General features: G+C 36.9%; 1 pseudogene; it reads right to left on the bottom strand.

Moving 5' to 3' along the window:
- LOC136335640 (serine/threonine-protein kinase 16 pseudogene) overlaps positions 1-9,459 on the bottom strand; it is a 149,905-nt pseudogene extending 140,446 nt beyond the window's left edge.
- Between the last annotated feature and the right edge of the window lie 3,156 nt (positions 9,460-12,615).

Here is a 12,615-nt window from a genome sequence, read left to right as displayed (position 1 = left end):
TTTTGTCTGCTCTTGAAACACTGAAAATCAACATGGGTAGTCTGTATTAAAAATATAATACCAAGACTATTACAGGTGGGTATGTAATTAAGTGCTTAGTTTTCAGTAGAGACTGTATTTATTTTATTATTAATTTTAATGGGGTGACATAAATTAATTAGGGCACATGGGTTCAGAGAAAACATCTCCAGGTTATTTTGACATTTAATTTTGTTGCATTCCCATCACCCAATGTCAAAATGTCTTCCATCACCTATCTGGGTTTCTTTATGCTCCTCCCTTTCTCTCCCTCCCCTTCCCCCAACCCCTGTAACTACCACAATCTTGTCTATATCCCTGAGTCTCATTTTTATGCCTCACCTATGTATGGAATCATATAGTTCTTAGTTTCTTCTGATTTACTTATTTCACTCCGTATAATGTTATTAAGGTCCATACATGTTGTTGTGAATGATCTGATGTCATCATTTCTTAGGCTGAGTAGTATTCCATAGTATATATGTACCACATCTTCTTTATCCAGTCATCTACTGAAGGGCTTTTTGGTTGTTTCCATGTCTTGGCCACTGTGTACAATGCTGCAATGAAGATGGGCTGCATGTGTCTTTACGTACCAGTGTTTTTTAGTCTTGGGGGTATAGTCCCAATAGAGGGATTGCTGGGTCATATGATAGTTCTATTTTTAATTTTTTGAGGAACCACCATACTTGTGAATTATATACTATACTTTCCATAATGGTTGTACTACTTGACATTCCCACCAATAGTGAATGAGGGTTCCTTTTTCTCCACAGCCTCTCCAACACTTGTTATTACCTGTCTTATTGATGATAGCTAATCTAACAGGTGTGAGGTGATATCTCATTGCAGTTTTGATTTGCATTTCTCTAATAGCTAATGAAGATGAGCATCTTTTCATATATCTGTTGGCCATTTGTATTTCTTCCTGGGAGAAGTGTCTGTTCATGTCCTCTTCCCATTCTTTTATTGGATTGTTTGCTTGTTTGTTGTTGAGTTTTAAGAGTTCCTTGTATATTTTGGATATTAGGCCCTTATCTGAGCTGTTGTTTGTAAATATCATCTCCCATTTAGTTGGTTATCTGTTTATTTTGTTGTCAGTTTCTCTTGCTGTGCAAAAACTTCTTAGTCTGATGTAGTCCCATTCATTTATTTTTGCCTTCACTTCCCTTGTCTTTGGAGTCAAATTCATAAAGTGCTCTTTATAACCAAGGTACATTAGTTTAGTACTTACATTTTCTTCTATGTAATTTTTGTTTCAGGTCTTATATTTAGGTCTTTAATCCATTTTGAATTAATTTTAGTACAAGGGGACAAAGTGTAGTCAAGTTTTATTCTTTTACATGTGGCTTTCCAGTTTTCCTAGCACCATTTGTTAAAGAGGCTTTCTTTTCTCCATTGTGTATTGTTGGCCCTTTTATCAAAAATTATTTGACTATATATATGTGGTTTCATTTCTGGGCTTTCTATTCTGTTCCATTGGTCTGAGTGTCTATTTTTCTGCCCGTACCATGCTGTTTTGATTGTCCTGGCTCTATAATATAATTTGAAGTCAGGAATTGTAATGCCCCCAGCTTCAATCTTTTTCCTTAGGATTGCTTTGGCTATTCAGGGTTTTTTATAGTTCCATATAAACCTGATGATTTTTTGTTCCATTTAAAAAAATGACATTGGAATTTTGATGGTAATTGCATTAAATTTGTATATCACTTTGGGTAATATAGTCATTTTGATTATATTTATTCTTCCTATCCAAGAACAAGAAATATTTTTTCATTTCATTGTATCTTTTTTTATTTTTCTTAACAATGCTTTGTAGTTTTCATTATATAGGTCCTTTACATTATTTGTTATGTTTATTCCTAGGTATTTTATTTTTTTTGTTGCAATCATGAAGGGGATTATTTTTTTGAGTTTGTTTTCTGATGTTTTATTGTTGACATATAGAAAGGTAATGGACTTTTGTATATTAATTTTGTATCCTACGACCTTACTGTATTGGTTTATTGTTTCTAGTAGTCTTTTTGTGGATTCTTTGGGGTTTTCGATGTAAGAATCATATCATCTGAAAAAAGTGAAACCTTTACTTCTTCTTTTCCGATATGGATGCCTTTTATTTCTTTCTCTTGTCTGATTGCTCTGGGTAGAACTTCCAGCACTACGATGAATAAGAGTGAAGAGAGTGGACAACCTTGTCTTGTTCCTGATTTTAGGGGAAAAGCCATTTAATCTGATGTTAGCTGATGGTTTCTTATAAATAGCCTTTATTATGTTGAGATATTTTCCTTCTATACCCATTTTTTGAGTGTTTTAAACATCAAATAGGGTTGTATTTTATCAAATGCCTTTTCTGCATCTATTAATAGGATCATATCATTTTTGTTCTTTGTTTTGTTGATATGGTGTAGTACATTAACCGTTTTACATATGTTGAACCATCCTTGTGATTCTGGGTTGAATGCCACTTGATCATGATGAATTATTTTTTTAATGTATTGTTGTATTCGATTTGCTAGTATAATATTTTGTTTAGTATTTTAGCATCTGTATTCATTAGAGATATTGGTCTATAGTTTTCTTTTTTTGTGTTGTCCTTGCCTGGTTTCGGTATGAGGGTTATGTTGGCCTCATAAAATGTATTTGGAAGTATTGCTTCTTCAATTTTTTGGAAGACTTTGAATAGAATAGGAACCAAGTCTTCTTTGATTGTTTGATATAATTCACTAGTATAGCCGTCTGGCCTTGGACTTTTATTTTTAGGGAGGTTCTTGATAGTTGTTTCTATTTCTGCCCAGCTTATGGGTCTGTTTAGGCTTTCTGCTTCATAATGACTCAGTTTAGGAAGGTTGTATTGTTCTAGAAATTTATCCATTTCTTCTAGATTGTTAAATTTGGTGGCATGTAGTTTTTATAGTATTCTACAATAATTCTTTGTATATCTATGATATCTGTGGTGATTTCTTCTCTTTCATTTTGGATTTTGTTTATATGAATCCTTTCTCTTTTTTCTTTAGTGAGTCTTGCCAGGGTTGGTCAATTTTGTTGATCTTTTTAAACAACCAGCTCCTTGTTTTATTAATTTTTTCTACAGTTTTTCTGTTCTCTATTTTTGCTCTGATTTTTATTATTTTCTTTCTTCTGTTGGTTTTGGGTTACCTTTGTTCTTCTCTTTCTAGTTCCTTAAGATGTGAGTTTAGTGGTTTACTTGGCCTTTCTCTTGTTTGTTCATATAGGCCTGTAGTGATATGAACTTCCTTCTTATTACTGCTTTTGCTGCATCCCAACGATTCTGCTATGTCGTATTGTTATCTTTGTTTGTCTGTATGTATCTTTTGATCTCTGCGCTTATTTCTTCTTTGACCCATTTATTTTTTAAAAGTATGTTGTTTAGTTTCCACATTTTTGTAGGGTTTTTTTCTTCTTTTTTGCAGTTGAATTCTAGTTTCAAGGCTTTATGTTCAGAAAATATGGTTGGTACAATTTCAAGTTTTCTGAATTTGCTGATGTTATTTTTGTGGCCCAACATATGGTCAATTCTTGAGAATGTTCCCTGTACACTAGAGAAAAATGTATATTCTGGCTCTTTGGTATGAAATGTCCTGTAGATGTTTATCATATCCAATTTTTCTAGTGTTTCGTTTAAAGCCAATTTATCTTTATTGATTTTCTTTTTGGATGAACTATCTAGAGCCGTCAGCGATGTATTGATTTCTCCAAGTATGATTGTATTTTTGTCGGTTTTTGCTTTTTGGTCAGTCAGTAGCTGTCTTATATATTTTGGTGCTCCTTGGTTTGGTGCATATATATTAAGAAGTGTTATGTCTTCTTGGTTGAATGTTTCCTTTATTATTATGAAATGACTGTTTTTGTGTCTGATTACCTTTGCTGTCTTGTAGTTAGCATTATTAGATATGAGTATTGCTACACCTGCTTTTTTTGGTTGTTATTTGCTTGGAGTATTGTTTTCCAACTTTTCACTGTGTATTTGTTTTTATCCTTGTAGCTTAGATGTGTTTCTTGTAGGCAGCATACAGTTAGATTTTCATTTTAAATCCACTCTGCTACTCTATGTCTTTTTGTTGGTGAGTTTAATCTATTTACATTTAGGGTAATTATTGACACTTGAGGGTTTCCTATTGCCATTTTATATATTGCTTTCTGATTGTTTTATATCTTGTTTGGTTCTTCTCTTTTGTTTTTCTATCAGTTGTACTTGTTTGGTAGTAATCCACACTTCTTTCCTCTGCTACTTCTTTTTTCAGGTCAGGCTTCTGTGGTGGGTTTTTTTCAGGGGTGGTTACCATTAAATAATAGAAAGGATACATATTATGTTCATGGTAGTACATTATCTCATGAGTGCTTCTGCACTCCATCCTCCTTTGATACTATTAATCTTTGTGCTCTCTCCTTTATTTTATGTCACAGATTAATAAATTGTTTTTATTGTGATCTTGATGGAGCTTTTACTTGCACTTCTGTTTTGTTTTGTTCTTGGTATCTGGTCAGAAAACACCCTTTAGTATTTCCTGACATGAGTGTTTTCTGGTGATAAATTCCCTCATCTTTTCTGTATCTGTGAATGGTTTTATTTTTCCTTCATATTTGAAGGATAGCTTTGATGAGTATAGTATTCTTGGCTGGAAGTTTCTTTCTTTCAGATCTTTAAATATTGGGGTCCACTGTCTTCTACCTTGTAGAGTTTCTGCTGAGAAATTTAATGATAATCTAATTGGCCTTCCTTTATATGTTGTATTCTTTTTTTTTTCTGGCTGCCTTGAGGATTTTTTTCTTTGTCATTGGTTTGTGTCAATTTCATTATGATGTGCCTTTAGTAGGTTTGTTAGGATTAAGATAACTCGGTGTTCTGTTTGCTTCTTGAATTTGTGGCTTTAGTTCTGTCTATAGGCTTAGGAAGTTCTCATCTATTATTTGTTTAAATATGTTCTCCATTCCATTTTCTCTCTTGTCTCCTTCTGATAGACCCATTATTCTTATGTTGCTCTTTCTGATGGAGTCAGACAATTCCTGTAGGGCTTTCTCATTTTTTTTAATTGTGAGTCTCTCATCTCTAATCTCTGTAGTGTCTCTAGTTGCCCATCTTCTATGTCACTAATTCTCTCCTCTGTCTTGCCTGTTCTATTAGCTAAGCTTGTTACCTTGTTTTTTAGTTCATAAATTGAGTTTTTCATTTCTGTTTTATTCGTTTTTGTAGTTTCAATTTCCTTGGTGATGTATTCTTTCTGTTTGTTGAATTGTTTTTTAAATTCCCTAAGTTGCCTTTCTGTGCTTTTTTGTATATCCCTGAGTATTTTTAGTACTTCAATTTTAAATCTCTCTCATTTAAGTCCAAGATTTCCAAGCTATTGAAGTTTTTTCTATAGATTTTTCTTCATCTATCTGAGCTACATCTGTCTTTTTTATCCATGATATTCAATTTTTTTTTGCTTAATGACATTTGAGTGTGGTATTATTAATAACACTGATAAGAGTTGATAAAAATTTTTTTTGAGAAAATACAGTGAAAAACTGAAAAAAGTGGAACAAATACTGCATAGAATGGAGGGGCTGAGTTGGGATGAAGTGATAAAGAGACAAAAATTGAAGTAAGAACCCACAAAATGCTACAAGGAAATAATTTGGATTAAGAGTAAAATAATTTGTCTGTAAATAACAGTCAAATGAATGAAATAGGGAAAGAGAAAAGAAGAAAAAGAGAAAAAATACAGTGAAAAATGAAAATTATATTGTATTAAGTGGAAGAAAAACTACATAGAATGGAGAGCCGGAGTTGGGGGAAATGTTAATGAGGTGAGAAGTGGAGTAAAAAGCTCACAAAATGCAATGAAAAGAAAAAAATTGAATCCAGATTAAAATAATTTGTTTGTATCGAATGAGAGAAAAAGTGAAAGAGAAAAGAAGAAACAAAAAGAGAGAAAAAAAGAAAAAAAAAGAATGGAAAATGTAACACCTATGGGTAATAAAGTTCAAAATTAAAAGAGAATAATAAAACAGGAAAAGAATAAAATGTCCAAGGTGGAAGAAAAACAAAATTAAAAAATGAAAGAAAAAAATGGAAAAAGTTATAAAGACTGTGAATTTTTTCTGGTTTTGTGAGGTTATCTTCTTCCTTTTTCTTTCTTCTCTCTCTTTATGGCCAGTGGTGCTGTACCCCAGGTTATGCCTCTGTGGCACTCAGGCCGAGAGTTGCAGTAGATGTGTCACTATGGTGATGACATAAACTAGGACTCCATCCCATTGGTAGTCAGGGCTTGTCAGCATTTGCAGGCTCTGACAATGGGAGAGTCCATTTTCCCTGAGCCTCTCCCCAAATCTCTCCTTCTTGAACCACAGCCTGGGGTCCCAGCTGTGAAGTTGCCCCAGACACTGCCTGGAGAACAAGAGGCTCTAAGAGCTGCCAAATATCCCCTCTATCCCTGCTCAAAGCAGGGTTCTGGGTAAGGACTTGCCACCAGCATAATCAGGCAGAGCTGGGAGCTGATTGACTTTCAGGTGTCTTTTTTGAGCCTCTGGGCATGTCTAGTATGCCTCAGCACTCCACGCATCTACTCTCCCCAGGCTTTGTGCACTTTATAATCTGTGTCGGCTGGCAGGAAGAAGCCCCAGTCACTGCCTGCAGAGCAAGAAGCCTTTAAAGGCAACAATTCCTTCCTCCAGGTCCGTTCAAAGCACAGCCCTGGGTATGATAGCTTTACCAACTACAGCCACCAGCTTAGGCAGTCAGGGGAGTGATTGACATCTAGTCAGGCTCTTTCCTAAGGTTGCTCGGGTATGTCTACTTAAAATTTGTCACAGCGCTCCATGGGTCTCCATGGGTCTGCTCTCCACAGGCTTTTCCCTTGTTAAGAAGCCTACAGCCCAGCCCGTCAAACTTCCACAGTGTTCTCAGAGGTCTGTTCTGTAGGACTGTGCTTTTTTGCTTAAGTTGCAGCCCTGGGAAAGAAGGCTTTGTCAGCCAGAGCCACCAGCGTAAGCCAGCCAGGCAGTGAGCAGACTGTGGGTTAGGTTCCTTTCAGCATTCTGCGTGTCTGCTCCCCAGAGGCTGCTTACAGGCTATCTGCATGCCCTTCCCCCCACCACTTCCAAAGATCTCCTTCATGGGAGTTTGCTTTCTAGCCTGTATGGCTGGCGGAGATGCCCTGCCTGGATAGGTCCGGGTGTAGGGAAGCCGGCTCTGGGTACTTTCCACGCTATGTTATTCAGGAAGCTGGGATTATACAGAAACTCTGGTCACAGCCCATGCAGAGGGCCACTACTGACAGTCTCTGACCCAGCCCCTCCATCCGGGAATGCAGGTGCCCATGCCCAGAGCGCCAGGTGGATCCACTTGCACACTGTCCATGCTCCCCAATTGGGAGACCAGGAGTAAACAAAGCCCAAAGCTGCTCTGGTATGAGTCTCTGCAAGCAACCCCCTCCCCCACCTCTGCTGGGGTTTGCTTCTGGCATTAGCTCTGTGTTGGCAAACTAAAGCAGAGCCGTGGGCACACTCTCTACTCTCTGCCCTTGCCAGCTTATTCCCTCTTCCCCAGCCCTCCCTTCCTCTCAGTTCCATGTGAAAGCAGCCCTTCCTCAGGTCAGTGAGGAACGTGGAATACTCCGTTCTCCATCTTATTTCCTTCAGAGTGGATTATATATTCAGCCACCTTTTTGCTCAATAGTACCTTTGTTTGATGTATGTGTATTTCAGATGCTCCTAGGATTGTTTTTCTGTCTCTAGTTGTTGAACTTGTTGAAATTTTAGGGAGAGGTATCAGGAGCACCCCTCATGGCGCCATTTCTCTGACGTTAAGACTATGTATTTTTAAGAGTCCAGAGAATGGAGGGATCATTGTATATATGTAGACTATCAGGAGTGGTTTCATGGAAAAGTTGGGATAAAAGAATAAACAGATTTTAGAAACAACAACAATAACAACACCACAAAAACAACAAAATATTGACTTCCTCTTATACATTTATATTAAAATAAAACTGGCTCTACTTTCCCAGTTTTATTTGTTAGTCCATCCTCAGCCAAAAAAGCCCTGGATCTGAGCTCTTCTGAAATCCTGTGTAATTTAAGTCCTGTGTTGCTGTCCCTTTGAAGTAGACTAATATGTGAACCAACAGCCACTAGGAATGCAGATTTTGAGGGCAAACAATGGACTTTGCTTACTCCTCTCTCTGAGTCCAGGAGGGAGCTAATGACTTTCTTTTCTGGGCATGCAAAACCTAGCAGGAGATGAGCGTTATGGTTGGCAGAGGGGGCGCAAGCAAGCCTTCTGGAGGGGCTTCTGAAGCTCTCGTGTCTTTGAAGAGAATTAGAATACCTCATGTGGAGCTATTCTGAGCATGGTCAGACCAGTTCTACAGAACATTCTCCCCCTAGTGAGGCTGTGAGCCTCCCTACAGCTTCCTTTTTGTACAACTGAAGCCCAGGGAGCACAGCCCATGGAGTCACCAAGTCTGCACGAGCAGGGGAGAAGAGTTACCTCCCACGGAACCCTGCTCCTGCGGTGGTGCTGACTGGAGAGGGCCTCCTCAGACTGAATTTTCTTCTCCTCTAAGAGCATATATATTTTTTTCTTTTTAAAACTGGAGTCCAGTAGTTAGAATTTTTGTTTGAAAATGAATTCTTAGACTCTGGTTTTAGTTAGAAATTTCCATAGGGAACAATAGAACTATGTACATTTCTAACTTAAAACTTTGCATTGTTGATGAAGTCTTGAATATAACAAGACTAGGCAACCCAAACATCTGTTACTTTCAATTTTTTCTCCCTCAACTTGCAGCAAACTTGTGGCACTAGTCTTGGAATGTGGGCACTGTCTCTGATCAGTATTTTGGGAGGCTTTGCAATACACAAGAAAATATAGATAAGACTCTCTGCTCAGAGTTTGTAATGCATTGCAGATTGTACTGTGGGTTTCTGAAACAACAAAAAATTGTGGTGGGTTTTAAAGCAGTTTGGAAGAACAGCCGGCTCTTTGATTTTGGGTATTTAAGTTAGTATTAGTCACAAAGGAAAGCATAAATTCAAGATTTGTGTCTCCCTCTGATTACCACACGTCAAACTACTTGACATGGAGACAAAATTGCATTTCTCTGGGGAGAATGCAATGCTATTTTGATGATCAAATGTACTGGAAACAAGGGTCCCTGTTAGTAATATTGAGTGTGGTGCCAAGAAGTTTCGGCCAGCCTGGCTGTGTCTCAGCGGTGGTGGCTGAGCAGGGTGGCTGTTGCTGCAGCTCTGGTGGGGAAGGTGGTCTGGGCCTGGTGGAGGCGAGGGACAGAGTCCCGACATGTTTGGAGCTGGGGCATGGAGTGTGCTAGCTTCCTGGGCCATGCTACTGAGTCCTAGAAAACTGGCAGCTCGCTGCGCATAGCCCCAGAAAGCCAGAGACTTGGCATACCTTTGTAGTTGGTAAAGGATACACATCCTGGAAAAACAATATCTATATGCCAATGTTATTATTATTATTATTATTTTCTGACAAAGATTTCTTAAAATTAATATGACATTGAGGTGCTTACTATTTAATAAAAGTGCAATTACACTATAATCTGTCAAGAAATTGTCATCCCGCTCAGTAAATTAAAAGCCATTTTCTTCTGTTTTAAAATTTGCCCTTACACAGCTGTGTTGGGCAGCCTGCAGCCTGGTGGGAATGAGGTGGTGCTGGAAGACCATGCTGGGTGAAAGGGCTTAGCTTCTACCCTCCTGCGTTTGATAGTTGGGTCTATGAAATAAATGGACAATAGGCAGATTAATAAGAAAAAAGCTATACAAACTTATTACTTTTTAATAGTATGTGCAAGGGACATCACAGGAAAATAAATACCTCCCTAAATGGTGAGATTTGAAATCTTAATAGGAAAGAGGGAGGGGAAATGTAGATTACTTAGAGAGAAGTGATGAATTTTTAGGAAGATGAATGAGACATTAGAAAAATAGATGGGAGGCATGATAGTTTGTGACGGTTTGTCTGGGTAGGGGGTGTACTTTTGGTTTTCTCTCCTGTGAAAAGTCAGTCTTCCCTGGTTGATGAAATTCCTGGGAAAGGGATTAATTGCAATTGAGTTCCTTTTGGAAGATCTGTCTTAAGGCAGGAGGGGGCATTCAGAGAAAGCCTCTGCATTTGCTGTTTTTCAAATGCTTCAGCTTAAAATAACCAATATATCAAAGAGGCATATTTTGGGGTGGCAATATCTAGGCTTTTTCAGTACCCAAAGTGTATCAGGCCATCTGCAGTGAGGTCCTAGGCTAGAATGAAGGAAGATCAAGTGAGCAGGGTGAACTGGCATTGTATTTAAAGAACAGAATATAGAGGTCTTTGTGTTTGAAGTAATTCTGTTGTTACCTTCATTACCATTATAATCTTTAACATCAACATTTATAGCTTTTGTGTGTAAAACCTGCACCAGAAGATAATTTCTGTTGCCCTGAGGTCATTTTACCTGCACTGTCTTCTTGCCCTTAGGCTATTCTCTTGGCATTGCTCTCACAGATCCGTTACACAAAAAGTGTGGGAGTTAGGGATTTTGACTCCTGTGCAGTTGAAAATCTATGTATAACTTTTGATACCCTAAAATATTAGTTGTCCCTTGGTATCCACAAAGGATTGGTTCTAGGACCACCATGGATACCAATATTCATGGATGCTCAAGTCCTTTATATAAAATGGCATAGATTAATGAATAGTCAGCCCTCCACATTCACAGACTCCCAGCCTCTGACTGAAGATAGTAGAGGTATTCAGTGTATAAGTGGTCCTACCCAGTTCAAAACTGTGTTGTTCAAGGCTCAAGTACACATACACGTTTATACATATACATAGTAAGTAAATTAATGTATGGGCACCCAATAACATTTTGTTGAATCAGTTAATAAACATGCACTGTAGAATGTGTGTGCATACACGCATACACACTGGCGAGTAGATTGTTTGGTCTGTGCTCTGTACATGCAGGCAATGAGAAGTTTTCTTCTGTTCCTGAAGTTTTATTGTGTATCATCAGAGATTTTCTTTTCAAGATAATTCCTTTTCAAAAACTTTGAACAAAATTTGCACAGCAATTTAGACTTGCCTGTAGGTAGAAAAAAGAATAATTTTTACACTTTTCAGAAGTTTTGACTCTTTCACATGTGGGTAATTCTATGAGCTTTCAAAGCAAACACTTCAAATTTCCTATTCTTTAAAATAAAATGATTAAAAATGGTGCTATAATGTTTGTATTTTGTGTTTTATAATTATTACTTTATATATACATTTATATATGTGGATAATCAACATTTAAATAAAATTTTAATTGATTAGTGGCTTGCCTTTTTGGTACATTGTTAAGTCTCTGAAATCTACATGTATTTTAGGCACAAAGGAAATAACCGTTTTTGAATCTCTGGAAAATCCACTTACGTGCTTTTAGCTCTGGAAAATTTTTATTTTATTTTTGTTAAGTAGGCATTTATTTTAAGTTGAAAAATAAAGCAAACTTTGTTTCCAAAAGTATACTTTGTAATATTACCTTCAACTTTGTGCAGTGGGGACTGGGTTGCAATCTTCCTCACCCTATCCATTTTTACCCAAATTTAGGGGGCGTTGTTCCTTTATGTAGGGTACAGTATGTCCAGATAATTTAAAATTGTATAAAACTCTATGGAAGGGATTAGAATTCTCTCTCTTTGAAAGTGAAATGCCTTCTACTAACTGGTAAAAATAAGCCTTTTTTTTTTTGTATTGGGAAAACTTTAGTGGTTCTGAAAAGTAGGAGGAAAAATCTCTCACACAGTCTGAAAATACTATGTTTAAGAAAATTAGACAACAAAATTGAAAAGAAGACCCTGTTTTAGGATTCTAGTGAAATCTAGAATGGCCTCCTTATATTTTGGGGGGAAATAAATAAGCTGTAAGACAGTAAGACTTTCAAGATATAAATAATAAATACTGAGTTTCAAGTTATGAGGTATTCAATAATACTAACTATCTGTAGTTCAGTATTATGTGCAACCTGGATATTAAGGGTTATTTTAGAGCATAATGGGAAAATATAATACACAGGCAAGATATTGTTATTACATAAACCTCATGTCTGACATTCCCTTACTTTTCTGTGTAGAATTTATAGCTACAGTCTTACTATAAGCAGCAGAATATATTCCTGTGCCTGGGTATGTCCCAAAATTATTTGAGATGGGCCAACAAACTTGGACTATAGGCTAACACTGGCTCACCACTTGTTTTCATAAATAAAATGTTATTGGACACAGTTATGCCCATTTATTTAGGTATTGTATCTGACTGCTTTTGGGTTTTAAACAGCACAGTGAGTAGCTATGGCATACACTATGTGTATGCAGAGTTTGTTTTTGCAAAGTGAAAAATATTCTGTCCCTAGAGAAAAAAGTTTGCTGACCCCCAATCTAATATATCAATTTTATTTTCTTTTTTTCCCTTTACTAATGGTATCACAGAAAACAAAATAATGTATATTTATACTACTGTGACTAAAGGCCAAAACAAACAAACATTATCCCCCCCGAAAAGAAGTCCTTACAAAATTTAAGAAGTACTCATATAAATTAAATTCATAGGCT

The sequence above is a fragment of the Saccopteryx bilineata genome, chromosome 4, assembly GCF_036850765.1.
Source record: "Saccopteryx bilineata isolate mSacBil1 chromosome 4, mSacBil1_pri_phased_curated, whole genome shotgun sequence".
NCBI lineage: Eukaryota > Metazoa > Chordata > Mammalia > Chiroptera > Emballonuridae > Saccopteryx > Saccopteryx bilineata.
This window is presented reverse-complemented; position numbering and strand designations above follow the sequence as displayed.